This window comes from Peromyscus maniculatus, chromosome 5, assembly GCF_049852395.1.
Source record: "Peromyscus maniculatus bairdii isolate BWxNUB_F1_BW_parent chromosome 5, HU_Pman_BW_mat_3.1, whole genome shotgun sequence".
Taxonomy (NCBI): Eukaryota; Metazoa; Chordata; class Mammalia; order Rodentia; family Cricetidae; genus Peromyscus; species Peromyscus maniculatus.
The window spans coordinates 54,170,757-54,183,212 of NC_134856.1; positions in this window are offsets into that span (position 1 = coordinate 54,170,757).

Sequence of the window (12,456 nt, forward strand, 5' to 3'; positions counted from 1 at the left end):
GTCTTAATAAAATGAAAGATCCCCCCCCCAAAATAAACAAAACCTATGACCCCCATGAACATGACTAGAGGCAGCTCCCAGGTAATTCTAGATGCTGTTAAGCTGATACCACCAACCACCACATGACCTTTCCCATCTCTCTTATAGCAGCATGTCCCTTACACAAGTCTGCTTTGGTGGGAGGAAAATCCCTCGCTGCTGGGGATGACGTTTCAAAGCTCCTCTGGGTGGTTTTGTGTGAACCCGTCTCAAGTCTGACACCCCTGCCTCCACACTCGCCACTTCTGCTGAGACACTGGACGCCACCGCTGGGTCACAGCAGACAGGGGCTTTATAGCCCACTTTCACCCATGGGGGCTCATGGTGCCGGAGGGGCTGGCCCCTCAGCTCCCACAGCCTACTTCTCTCCCCTCTCAGGTCTCAGCTTCCAGTCACCTCCTCAGAGCTGTGTGGCCACCTGTCTGTCTCACAGGCCTTGCGTGAGCTTTTCTCCTTTTCCGTCTTTGTCTTTTGCTGATAGTGTCTGCGGGGTGAGGGTACAGTGACCTCAGTGTTTTCAGATGACATAATTCTTAAATTTCTTCAAGTAAAAACCAGAATAGAGAAGTGGGAAGCCTTGGGTGAAGACTGTATGTAGTTCGGTAGCTTTGGAGATGGGAAAGCAAGGTTCGATTTCAGTTTGATGCACCGCTGTAATTTTCTCTCTCTCTCTCTCTCTCTCTCTCTCTCTCTCTCTCTCTCTCTCTCTCTCTCTCTCTCTCTCTCTCTCTCTCTCTCTGTTTTTTTGAGACATGGTCTCATGTAGCCTAGGCTAGCCTTAGGCTCCCTATTGTGGCTGAGGATAACCTTTAACTCCTGACCCTACTGCCTCTTCCTCCCAAGTGCTGGGATTACAGACACGCATGTCTGGCCCAGTCTTAAGTTTTTGAAGACACACAGTCACTGAAAATGAACCACGATCTTGCATATATGTTTTCCATCCCAGACCTACAACGGCTGGTTAGAACTCACCCTGATTGACAGTCCATCTGCCATGGCATTTTCCCATCTGGAGGGCACAGCTCAGTGCATCTTAGTGCAGTCATAAGGCTGACCCACATGACACCCGGAAAGCATGGCTGTTAGGGAGATTGAGTTTTCAGGTTTTTTTTTTTTTTCTATGTAGAATCTGTGTAGTGTTCACTGTTACAGCAAGATTGAAGCCGTATAGAATTAGGGGTGTTAAAGGGGACATTTCCTGCACTGGGGAGAGGTCCCATGGGTGAAGTTTCTGGTGAGGCACTGCCCGATGCCACGAGCCAGGCAGAGAACTGCCTCTTTGGAAAATCCCAGGGTCGCAGTCGGGGAGAGCAACTGCCATAGGAAAATCTTCTGAATGGCATGATGCGTTCATTTGCCCTATTGGCAGCCAGGGAAGACATGCCTCCAAGAGGATTCCGTACCTTGATGTTGGTGAGGGCTGCTTACCTCTGTGACTCCCTTTCACGGTCCTCACGTTCAACTGCTCTTGTGACTTTCCTAACGGTCCTTGAACATTGCCCATGTGTGTTCTCTGTGATGACCCTCCAGGACACCTCACTTATGTCCCTCAATATCTGCCCTAACAGTGTGCTGGGACCCAGCCTGGTGGCCAGTAGGACTCCTACAGGGAGGCAGTAGCACATCAGTGTGTCCACAGGTCAGGCCACCTGCAGAGGTTTCACAGAGACACTCCTCTGCTGCCGTCCAGCTGCTGTACACTCACTCACACACACACACACACACACACACACACACACACACACACACACACACACACAATCACATGACTTAGCCAGGCCAGGCCCCCAGCCCACGGGATGGTGCTCCCACAGTCAGGTGGGGTCGCCTCTGTTCAGGTGACCCAGTCTAGACACTCCCTCACAGACCTGCCAGAGGTTTGTGTCCTTGGCAATTCTGGGTCCTGTCAAGTCGACAGTCAATATTAACCCATTCATGTGACTATGTTACATTTTGTTTATTCATTTATCCGTTGCTAGGCACTGGTTTGTTTCTATTTTTTTGACTATTATGAAAAAAGCTACTGGGAAGAGTCGTGTATGTTTTTGTATGTGGACATATGTGATGGTCAATTTTAATCATCAATTTGACACAAAGTCACATCACCTGGGAGGAGAGTTTTAGTGAAGGTCATTTAGAGCGGGTTGGCCTGTGGGGGACTGTTTTGATTATGTTAACTGAGGTGGGAAGATCTGTTCTCTCTCTCTCTCTCTCTCTCTCTCTCTCTCTCTCTCTCTCTCTCTCTCTCTCTCTCTCTCACACACACACACACACACACACACACACACACACACACACACACACAATCACATGACTTAGCCACTTCCCCCTCGGAGGAATGAAACACGCTGTCTTAGTCTCATTCCGGTTGCTCTCATAAAGCACCCCGACAAAAGCAATTCAAGGGAGAGGGGGCACGATCAGCTCACAGTTCCAGGTTACAGCGCATCTTGGTGGGGAAGCCAACCGGTCAGGAACTTGAAGCAGCTGGTCACATGACAGCCAAGAAGGTGGGGGAGAGATGAACGCATGCGTGCGCATGCTCAGTTTGCGTGCTGTTACTGTAGTCCAGGACCCAAAGCTAGGGAGCAGCGACACTTCTCAGGAGTCATTTCTCTCCTGTCACCCACACCCCGTTTGGGATTTGAACTCAGGTCATGAGGGCTGTGTGCGGTTGCCGTTACCATCTGAGCCGTCTCTCCCGCCCTCATCTGTACCCTTTGCATGCTTGTCAAGTTAGTTGTTTGATGTGTTTTGCGGGCTTGTGGGAATCCTTGTACTTTGGGGATAACAGTCTGTTTATACTATTTGTTGGAAGTAGCTTCCAGGTCAGGGTCTTGTTTACTTTCTCTTTTCTTTTTTAATAGTACAGACGCCTTAACATGTCACCGATTTCCCTCATGGGTTATGCCATTCTGAGTGTTTCTTGTCTGAGAACGTGTTTCCTCCTTTGAAGTTGTAGAGCTGTTGGCCCATGTTCTTTCCTAAGGATTTAGGCACACTGCCTTTTGTCCTTAGATCTTTCTCTGTGTGTTTGTTGTGTGGTATGAACTGTTCTTTAAGAATCTCCCCATGACTAGTACATGGTTGATTAATCAGTCTTTCTTTCTTCTGCTGATGTCAAGCACTCCTCTGTCATGTGTGAGTCTTCACATGCCCAGTAGGATAGGTTCTGAGCCGATCCTGCTGCTCTTTCATCTTAAGCTTTTTAAAAGAAATTTATTTAAAATTACCTGTGTGTATCTGCATGTAAGTGTAGTACCCACAGAAGCCAGAAGAGGGTGCTGGAGTTACAGGCAGTTGTGAGCCACCTACCATATTGTGTTGTGGTCACAGGTTTTCTTGTGAGACGAGCTTCCTGCACCCTTAGTGTAGCCTCAACCCAGTCACCGTACAAGCTGGGTGTCCAACTTGATTTCCTGATGTAATTTAAAATTATAGATTTTAAAGTCTGTGTTTGTAAGTGATGGTGCATAATTTTCATTCTTTAAAAATCATTTTTTAGGTTGGAGAGATGACTCAGTGCTTAAGAGTGATTGTTGCCTTTTCAGAGGACCCAGGTTCAGTTCCCAGCACACACACTGTGCTGCTTGCAACCACCTATAACTCCAGCTCCAGAGAGATCTGTTGCCTTCTTATGGCCTCTTTGGGCACTGCACACACACACACACACACACACACACACACACACACCACACACATAATTAGATAGAAAATAAATAATATTTTTTTAAATATAAAAAATCCCCACCACCACAATTTTTTAATCTGGATTAATTCAAATATGGTCTCAAGTTTCTTTTTTCTTGTTGGAATTGGTTTTCTCCTTCCATCATGTGGGTTCAAACACAAGTCATCAGGCTTGGTGTCAATCATCTTCACACCTTGACTCACAGAATGAGAGTCCCACTCAGCTTTCTATGATATAGGTTTTCTTTTTCTTTTCTTTTCTTTCTTTTTTTTTTTTTTTAGAGAAGGTTTGTCACTGTAGCCCAGGCTGACTATGAACTTGAGGCAATTCTCCTGCCTTAGTCTCTGGAATACTGGGATTACAGGTATGTGCCACCAGGCCCAGCAGGTTCAAAGTCCTTGAAGGAGGCTAACCATTGTGTCGCTGCAGGAAAACCGAAAGGACCTTGCTCCTGACAGGTGTGCAGTGAGCAATTAGCAGCTGTGGGAGACGTTTGTGGAAACTTGTATGTTGAAATAGTTAATAACAGAGTCCACACAATGGCGAGGTCATCAGAGCCAAGAAGAAACTCGGGGGAGAAAGAAATCTGAGCTCCAGAGCTTGGAAGAACCACTGTCCTGTTCCAGCCAGTGAAGGGCAGGTTAGCTCTGATGAACAGCACGCATGCTCATGACCTTCCTGTGCTCACAATTCTCCTAAAGCACCAGGTTTTCATCCACCTATATCTAAACAGGAGTCCCTGGGAATTGCCTTATGAAGGGATCATTCTTTTTTTTGGTTTTTCGAGACAGGGTTTCTCTGTGTAGGTTTGTGCCTTTCCTGGATCTTGCTTTGTAGCCCAGGCTGGCCTCGAACTCATAGAGATCCACCTGGCTCTGCCTCCTGAGTGCTGGGATTAAAGGCATGTGCCACCACCGCCCGGCATGAACTTAACCCCCGAGTTCCCAGAGAAATCCAGAGCTGTAGTCGGCAGAAGCAAAAGAGCTTCACGCAGCAGGTGGACCCGCTCACCCTGCCCCAAGCCCGACTTCTGAGCAGTCCCTGGGCAGAGGCGAAGCAGGTGTCCTATAAACATGTCTCTAGGCTCCCAAGTGACCGTGCATTTATTTGCATGAGCGGGTCACAGGGGTAAGAGTGAAGAGCACAGAACAAAAAGACTGCCAGGAAGGAAATGACCAGCTTGTCTTCGTCAGCCATGCATGTCCTGCACCCAGCCTCTCCCTACCTGGTATCTGGTTGGCTCCTCTTCAGTTTGTAGATGTTTACATACAACCGTAGGCTTCACGAAATTGCAGCCATTATTTTGTTGTTTTGAGATGAGACCTCAAACTTGCAATTCTCCTGCCCCTGACTCTTGAGTGCTGAGACGATAGGTATGTGCCAGCAAGTCTGAGCAGGTTGAGGCTTTTATACCTAAAATAAACCTGAGCCCTGACTAGCTCAATGCTTTCACTTCATAGAAGAGGAAACAGAGGTGTGAATTACACCTCTGTACTCTGGGCTGCACCTGCATCCCCTGAGTGGAACACGGTAGATGAGTGGAGAGCTTGGGATTTGAAGGCAAAAGGCTTTAGCCTGCTGAACCTCAGTTTTTCCATCTGTCAAATGGGGATAACAAACACTTGCCCAAGCAAATGTTTTGCAAGAGAGGGAGAGAGGGAATTACAGAGTTTAGTTGCTGCTAGTAGCATTTAAGTCTACTCAGCACATCAGCTCTCTGTTGTCTGCACTGAGCCCATGGGTCCCTCACAACCTCTGAACTTGGATGTCTCTCTGCCTTGTGATCTTCCCTTGCAAGAATCTTTGGTGGGAAGTCCCCAGCTGCACTGCAGCCAGCCCTGTCAGTACAGAGAGAGTCATGGAGAGAGCACAGAAGAAGCTGCTACTCAGGGTGTCTGTCCTTGACGCACTCACTGAAGACGCACCAGGCAACAGTAAAGTTGACCTGGGGACACAGACTTGGAGGTGATGGGCTGAGTCATGGTCCCTTCCTCCAGCTGACACAGGGACACTGAAGTTGCCTCTGACTGTTGCTCCAATGTGAGTTTCTGCCAGGTGTGGTGTCACTGGGGTCTGAGGCAGGAGGATTGAAAGTTGGAGGCTAGCTTGGACTGTATGACAAGTTTAAAGCCAGCCTGAGTGGCAGTGATCCTGTCTCAAAAAACACCCTGAGCCAGATGTGGTGATGCACACCTTTAATCCCAGCACTCAGGAGGCAGGGACAGGAGGATCTCTGTGAGTTCAAGTCCAACCTGCTTTACATAGTTCCAGAACAGCCAGGGCTACATAAAGAGACCCTCACCAAACAAACAAACAAACAAACAAACAAACAAACAAACACAACTCCTCCAACCGCCCTGACACCTAACACCACCCCAAACAACATCAGACTCTCTAAAACCCTGAAAAGCAACAAAAAAGACAAACCTGAACCAAACTCAGATGCACACTTCCAGGGGACAGCAGCTGGTGCCTTCTGAAGCGCGGATCTCTTTTAAAGAAGGGTGTTCAGCCAGCTCACCAGTGAGTAGACTGGCTTAGAACAGGGTAAGTGGTTCTTACGGGCACAAGCAACCACATGCTGACAAGGTCTGGAACGAAGGCTGCTTGCAGGGCTGATATCCTGGCTCAGTGGGCAGAGATGCTTGCCACCAAGCCTGACAACTGAGCTGCATTCCCAGGACTCACATGGTGGAAAGACAAAAGACAAGGCACAAGTAGTCCTTTGGCCTACACACACACACACACACACACACACACACACACATACAACACACACATCACACAACACACACATCCACACACACACACACCACACACATATACATACATACCACACCCACCCACCACACACACACACACACACACACACACACACACACATCCACACACACATCCACACAACACACAACACATAACACATACAACACACACATACACACCACACACACACACACACACACACACCACATACACACCATGGCATGTGCTTCCTCCTACACATACACATAAAAAAATTACCAATGAAAATGTAATTTAATTTTTAAAAAAAGATTGCTTGAAAACAATTACAGTGTCAGTATCTGGTGAGTTCCAGGGTACTCTTAGGAAAAGCTTAGAATTTGTCACTCTCTTTCTGGGTAACTTATCTGTCGGAACAAGATGCCCAAGCTGTCTTCCTATTAGAGATGTAGATTTTCTGTGTGTCTGGTTACTTGTGCATAAGTAAGGATACATTGTTCGGAATTAGTTGAAGTTTCTGAATATGTGGTTCCCAGGCCTGGCCCAAAATGTGCTAGGTCCATCCTCCTGGGTTTTTGTGCCTGTGATAAGTACCCTGATGTGAGTCATACATACTAAAACTTAAGCACACAATTATGTGTTTTATATTAAACACACATACATGTATATATGTATTCTTTTGGAGACAGGGGCTCTTGTAGCTCAGGCTGGTCTCTAACTCACTAAGTAGTTGAGGATGACCTTGAACTCTGGATCTCTCTGGATCCTTCTATCTCCACCTCCCAAGTGCTGGGTTTAGGTGTGCCCCAGCATACCCAGCAAAATCTGTATTTTCGGTAAAATGGTATTTCTTGGCAATAGTTCCTAATATCACAGATGCTTCTTACCTATGCTTCCAATCCCTTCACCTGGGAGAGCTAATCTTTCCTGGACTGTTCTAGGCACTCACATTGATAATAAATACAAGTGACTTCCACACCTCTGCAGTCTCTCTCTGTGTAACAGCCCTGGCCAGCCTGGAATTCACTTTGTAGACCAGGCTGGCCTCGAACTCATGGAGATCCTCCTGCCTCTGCCTCCCGAGTGCTGGGATTAAAGGCGTGGGCCACCACCGCCTGGTTTCTACCTTTATCTTAACTCTTTATCGCGTTGATGAATTTTGCAGGCGTGCCTTGAACATGATATCTAGCACACTCTGGGTATTTAATAAGCATCTGATAAATGAACTAATGATGCCCTTGACAGTTGTGAATTTTAGGCTACAAATAAACACAGGTGGATATTTGTCTTGTTTCCTCTCTAAGAGTAAAGAAATAGATGGGGCAATGTTATCGGCTAGTCAATTATCATCCAAGTCCACCTTGAGCAAATAGAACATATGGATCCAGTAAAAGAGAACTGGGGCTGAGGAAACAGGGCAAAGGTCCTCCCCGCAGCATGGGTAAGTTTTGCCCCGGTTCCGAATACCTTCTTCTAGGGCCCTTGATAAGTCCCAGTTAGCCAGTGTGAAGCAATCCCACTTTTATTGGTAGGTGCTTCCTGCATGGAAAAAAAAAATTCTACCTGTGTATGAGTAGTGTGGGTGCGCTCATGCGCGCACACACACACACACACACACACACACACACACACACACACACACACACACGCATGCATGTGGTATTGAGCACCCTGATTAGCTGTGGTTCTGTGCTCAGTGAAAGAATGAATGTATCTTTCCTTATCTTTTGGGATTAACTATAAACTTTGGTGTTCTCTTTGCTTTTCCCAGGTGAGGCACCCAAAGCCCTCCCTGCACCTGCAGCCTGGGACATGTCTCTATTGCTGTCCTAGGACTAGTCTGCCTCTGGTTGACTAGTGCCTTCAACAGTGGACCTCACTGTGTTTTTGTGTCCTGTCAACTGGAGTGCACAACAGGATGGCTTTTCTGTACACGTACACACCTACTTCCACACCACTCAGATGGACACACAGAATGCCCCGGTTCTGGGTAGCATGTTTCCTATTTCTGGCTTTTAGATCCAAAAGAAACCTGGTGTGTCCAGTGGTCTCGATTCCCACTCATCCCCACCCACAGGAGCTCTCTTTTGACCTTCACAGGAGCTCGCCTGTCACTCTGGTGTCTCTGTCTGCATCCTTCCCTTAGCCCGGTGTCAGAGGTCCATCCTGTGGTTGAATACAGAGCATTCTGTTCTGTTCACCACAGTGTCTTAACACATGATTGTGTCACGGGTGGGTTTGCTGATGTTTGCTGTGTGTCCTAGTCACTGTTCTCTGGCTGTGAAGAGACGCTGTGGCCAAGGCAACTCTTGTAAAAGAAAGCATTTGATTGGGGCTTGGTTGCAGTTTCAGAGGTTTAGTTCCTTATCAGAGGTTTAGTCCCTTATCAGCACTGGCAGGAAGCATGGTGGCACACAGGTAGATGCTGGAGGAGTAGCTGAGAGCTATATCCTGATCTGTAGGCAGAAAGAGAGAGAGGGACTCCGGGCCTGGCGTGGGCTTTTGAAACCTCAAATCCACCTCCAGAAGTGACACACTTCCTCCAACAAGGGTACACCTCCTATTCCTTCTCCTTTCAAGTAACTGCTCCTGGGTGGCTAAAGACTCAGATATATGGGGGCTGTTCTTATTCAGACCACCCAGTGTTTGTACTGACTCTTATCTGAGAAACTAGTGATTTTTTTTTTTTTGTTTCTCCTAAAGACTTTTTTTTTTTTTTGAGACAGTCTTATATATGAGCTTGGCCTTGAACTCACTAATATAGCCAGCTGAAACCTTGAACTTCTGATCTTCCTGACTCTGTTTCTTGAGTTCTAGGATTACAGGGACGTGCCAGTCTGCCTGGCTTATGCAGTGCTGGGGACTAAATCCAGGACTTTGTGCCTAGGTAAGAGCTTTACCAGTTGAGCTCTGGGCCTGGCCCTCAGGTCTGAAGTTTGGGGTGTGTGGATGTAGCTGTGGCCAGTCTTTGTCGGCTTCCTGCCCTTGCTGCTCTGGGGTGTGCCCAGCAGCTGGCTTGCCAGAGGGCCGGCAAGGAATGACAGTCCATCACTCCACATCTTCCCCGGCACCCAGGCTGTCACTTTATGATTCTAGTCATTCTGGGGAGTGGGCAACATCCCCTTATTGCCAGCTTTAACCTGTGCGATTTTGACCATTTTCACCAGGGTTCAAGGCTGTTCTTAGCACCGTGGCTGTCAAACCTTTTTTTCTTCTTCCTCTCCTCTTTCCTCCTCTCCCTTCCTCCCCTTTCTCCCTCACTTCTTTCTCTCTCTTTTCCTTTTTTGTCCCTCCCCCCTTCTGGCCCTTTCTCCCTGCTTGCTTGCTGAGGACAAGCCTATGCATTCAGGGCTTAGTAAGTTAAGCCGACTTAACGCTGAGACTTCAGTAAGAGGGATCAACTCAAAATTGGCATTTGTTTTGTGTCCCTCTCCTCACGAAGATATTTTGAGACCATTAATGACCCCATAGTTGGTCAGCTTTATGCAAATAAATAATCTTGCAAAAGAAAAAATCCTGAACTCTTGCCTGGCTGGAGGGAATAAACCACGGATGCACAGTGACTGCACTAGAGACAGAAACAATGGCCACCGACTCTTCGGCAGCCAATGCCAAAGAAGGCCTTTGAGTCAGGGTGATTAATACTGCAGCAGTCCAGGCACTGCTGAGCTGGGCGCGCTCTGATGAGGGAGTTCAGATGTGAAGTGGCCTCTGGGATCTGGACGGAGAGAAAGTCCACGGAGCACAGGGATTCTTCTTGGAAGTGCAGGGATTAGCACGTGCTGGTTAACACGGGGTGTTATCATTCTCTCATGGTGCTGGCTCTGGAACCCAGGGCCCCTGCTTGGGTTAAACCCGGGCTCTACCACAGAGCTGTATCCAAGTTCAGTTTGTTTTTTTTCTTACTGACGCATGGGGAATTTTAAAAACACGTTCTGAGTAAAGTCCTTTCTTTTTCTTTTTGAGACAGAGTCTCAATGTATAGCTCAGGCTAAACTCCTGATCCTCCTGCCTCGGCTTCCTGAGTGCTGGGATGCCAGGCATGCCCTACCACCTCTGGCTTAGGTAGAATGCCAGGCATGCCCTACCACCTCTGCCTTAGACGCTCTTTCTAGACCACATATTGCCTCTTCAGTTTTGTCTCCTCCCTCATTCTGAATGCCAGCTCATATTCTATTATTTTTATTTATGGTGTGTGTGTGTGTGTGTGTGTGTGTGTGTGTGTGTGTGTGTGTGTGTGTGTATGTGCCTTTCAGAGGCTAGAAGAGGGTGTTGCATCCCCTGTAGCTGGAGAAAGCAATTATGAGCTGCCTGTTGGGAACAAACCTACTGTCTTCCTAAAAACAAGTGCTCTTACCCCCTGAACCATCTCCCCAGTCCCATGAACACATTCCTAATTTTAATTTAGTACAACCTGCCTCTGTCCTTTCCTGGTCAAAGCCTCCTCTGCGTCTTGCTGAAGCAAGCTCTGCCCAAGCCCCTTTCCGGTGTAGGGACATTGCTCCCTAGTGAACGTGTTGTTCTGTATGTCTGATCCCCAGCAGACTGTGTTCCTCATAGCTGTTCTCATCTACCCAGGTCCATCACCTAAGGTCCGATGGGGTTCCTAGCACCCATGTCTAGCAGTTCACAACTGTTTCTAACTCCAGCTCCTGGGGATCTGATGCCCTCTTCTGGACTCTGTTGATAACCTGTACTCACAAGTGTGTGTGAATGCACCCCTCCACACACACACACACATATGCACACAAATTTAAAATAAATAAGTAAAAAGATGTGCAATGTGCTTTGTTAAATACGTCACTGTAGCTAGAACCTGGGTTTTTAAAAAATTAAGGTCTATGGAGGCTGGTATAGGAGAAAGGCCTGAAGCTGGCTCTTGAGGATGGGGTGGTAGGCAGAGCAATGGCCCCTCAGGGATGCCCAAGTCAAAGTCCACAGAACCAGGAATGACGCCAGGAGGCCATACTCAGCTGACTTTAGGGCAATGATCCTGGATCATCCAGCTGAGCCCCATACAGTCCCAAAGCTCTCAGTGGAACAGAGAGGCTGGGAAGAAGAGCCAGGGACATGACTGGACATGAGGAGGACTCACCTGGTCTTTGCTGGCTTTGTATGTGAATGAGGCCATGAGCCAAGAATTTCCCTGGAAGGGAGATGGACCCTCCAGGTAGAGACTCTTCCCGGAGTCCTCAGGAGGCTCAGGAGGCCCTGTTGACACCTCTGGATGGGGAGTGCCTGCGTTTGTTCCAGTGGCCACAGACGGTGAGTGGAGAGGAGATTCTTTTTTTAGGTGACAAGAAGACATGTGTGTGTGTGAAGGGAGACAGATTTGGTGATGTAAAGGACCCTCAAAAGAGGCATGGGTAACCTGTGTACAACAGTGAGAAGGTGTCATTGGGAGGGTGTGCCCTGTGGGTCTAGAAAACATGTTCAGCTGCCTCCCCTCGAGGAAGAGCTGGGGGGTGGTGATGGCCTCTCTCAGAACATTCTGGGGGCTCTTCTGAGTTAAGCCCAGCAGATGCCTTTCTCCTATGTGGTGGTGTGACCTAGCCCCACCCCTAGAGATATGTCTATGCCTCCTCTCCCAAGGTCCCTCTGTCACCCCAGAGGCTCTGACAGGCGGGATCTTACACAGAATCTCTCCTGAGTGGCAATCTCTGGCATGTAGGAAATTTACATGTGGCTCACTTGAGACACCACCTTCATGGCCCCACCTCCAAAGACCCTGTCAGTGTTCAAGCGTGAGTTAGTGGCCATTGAAGGCTTGGGTTCTCTTAGGTCTGATCAGAAACCCGGGCTGTCAGGGGATATGTTTTAGACTTTGAAAACATTCAGCAAGAATAGGCTATGCAGCAGCTCCCCTGAACACACATGGCTCCGGACAGCTGTCAGGCAGGTTAGACTGGTGTCCTGCACTGTACACAGTGACACCTGCTCCTGGGACCACACGCTGGGGCTGGCGTCCCTTAGCTCTCTCTACC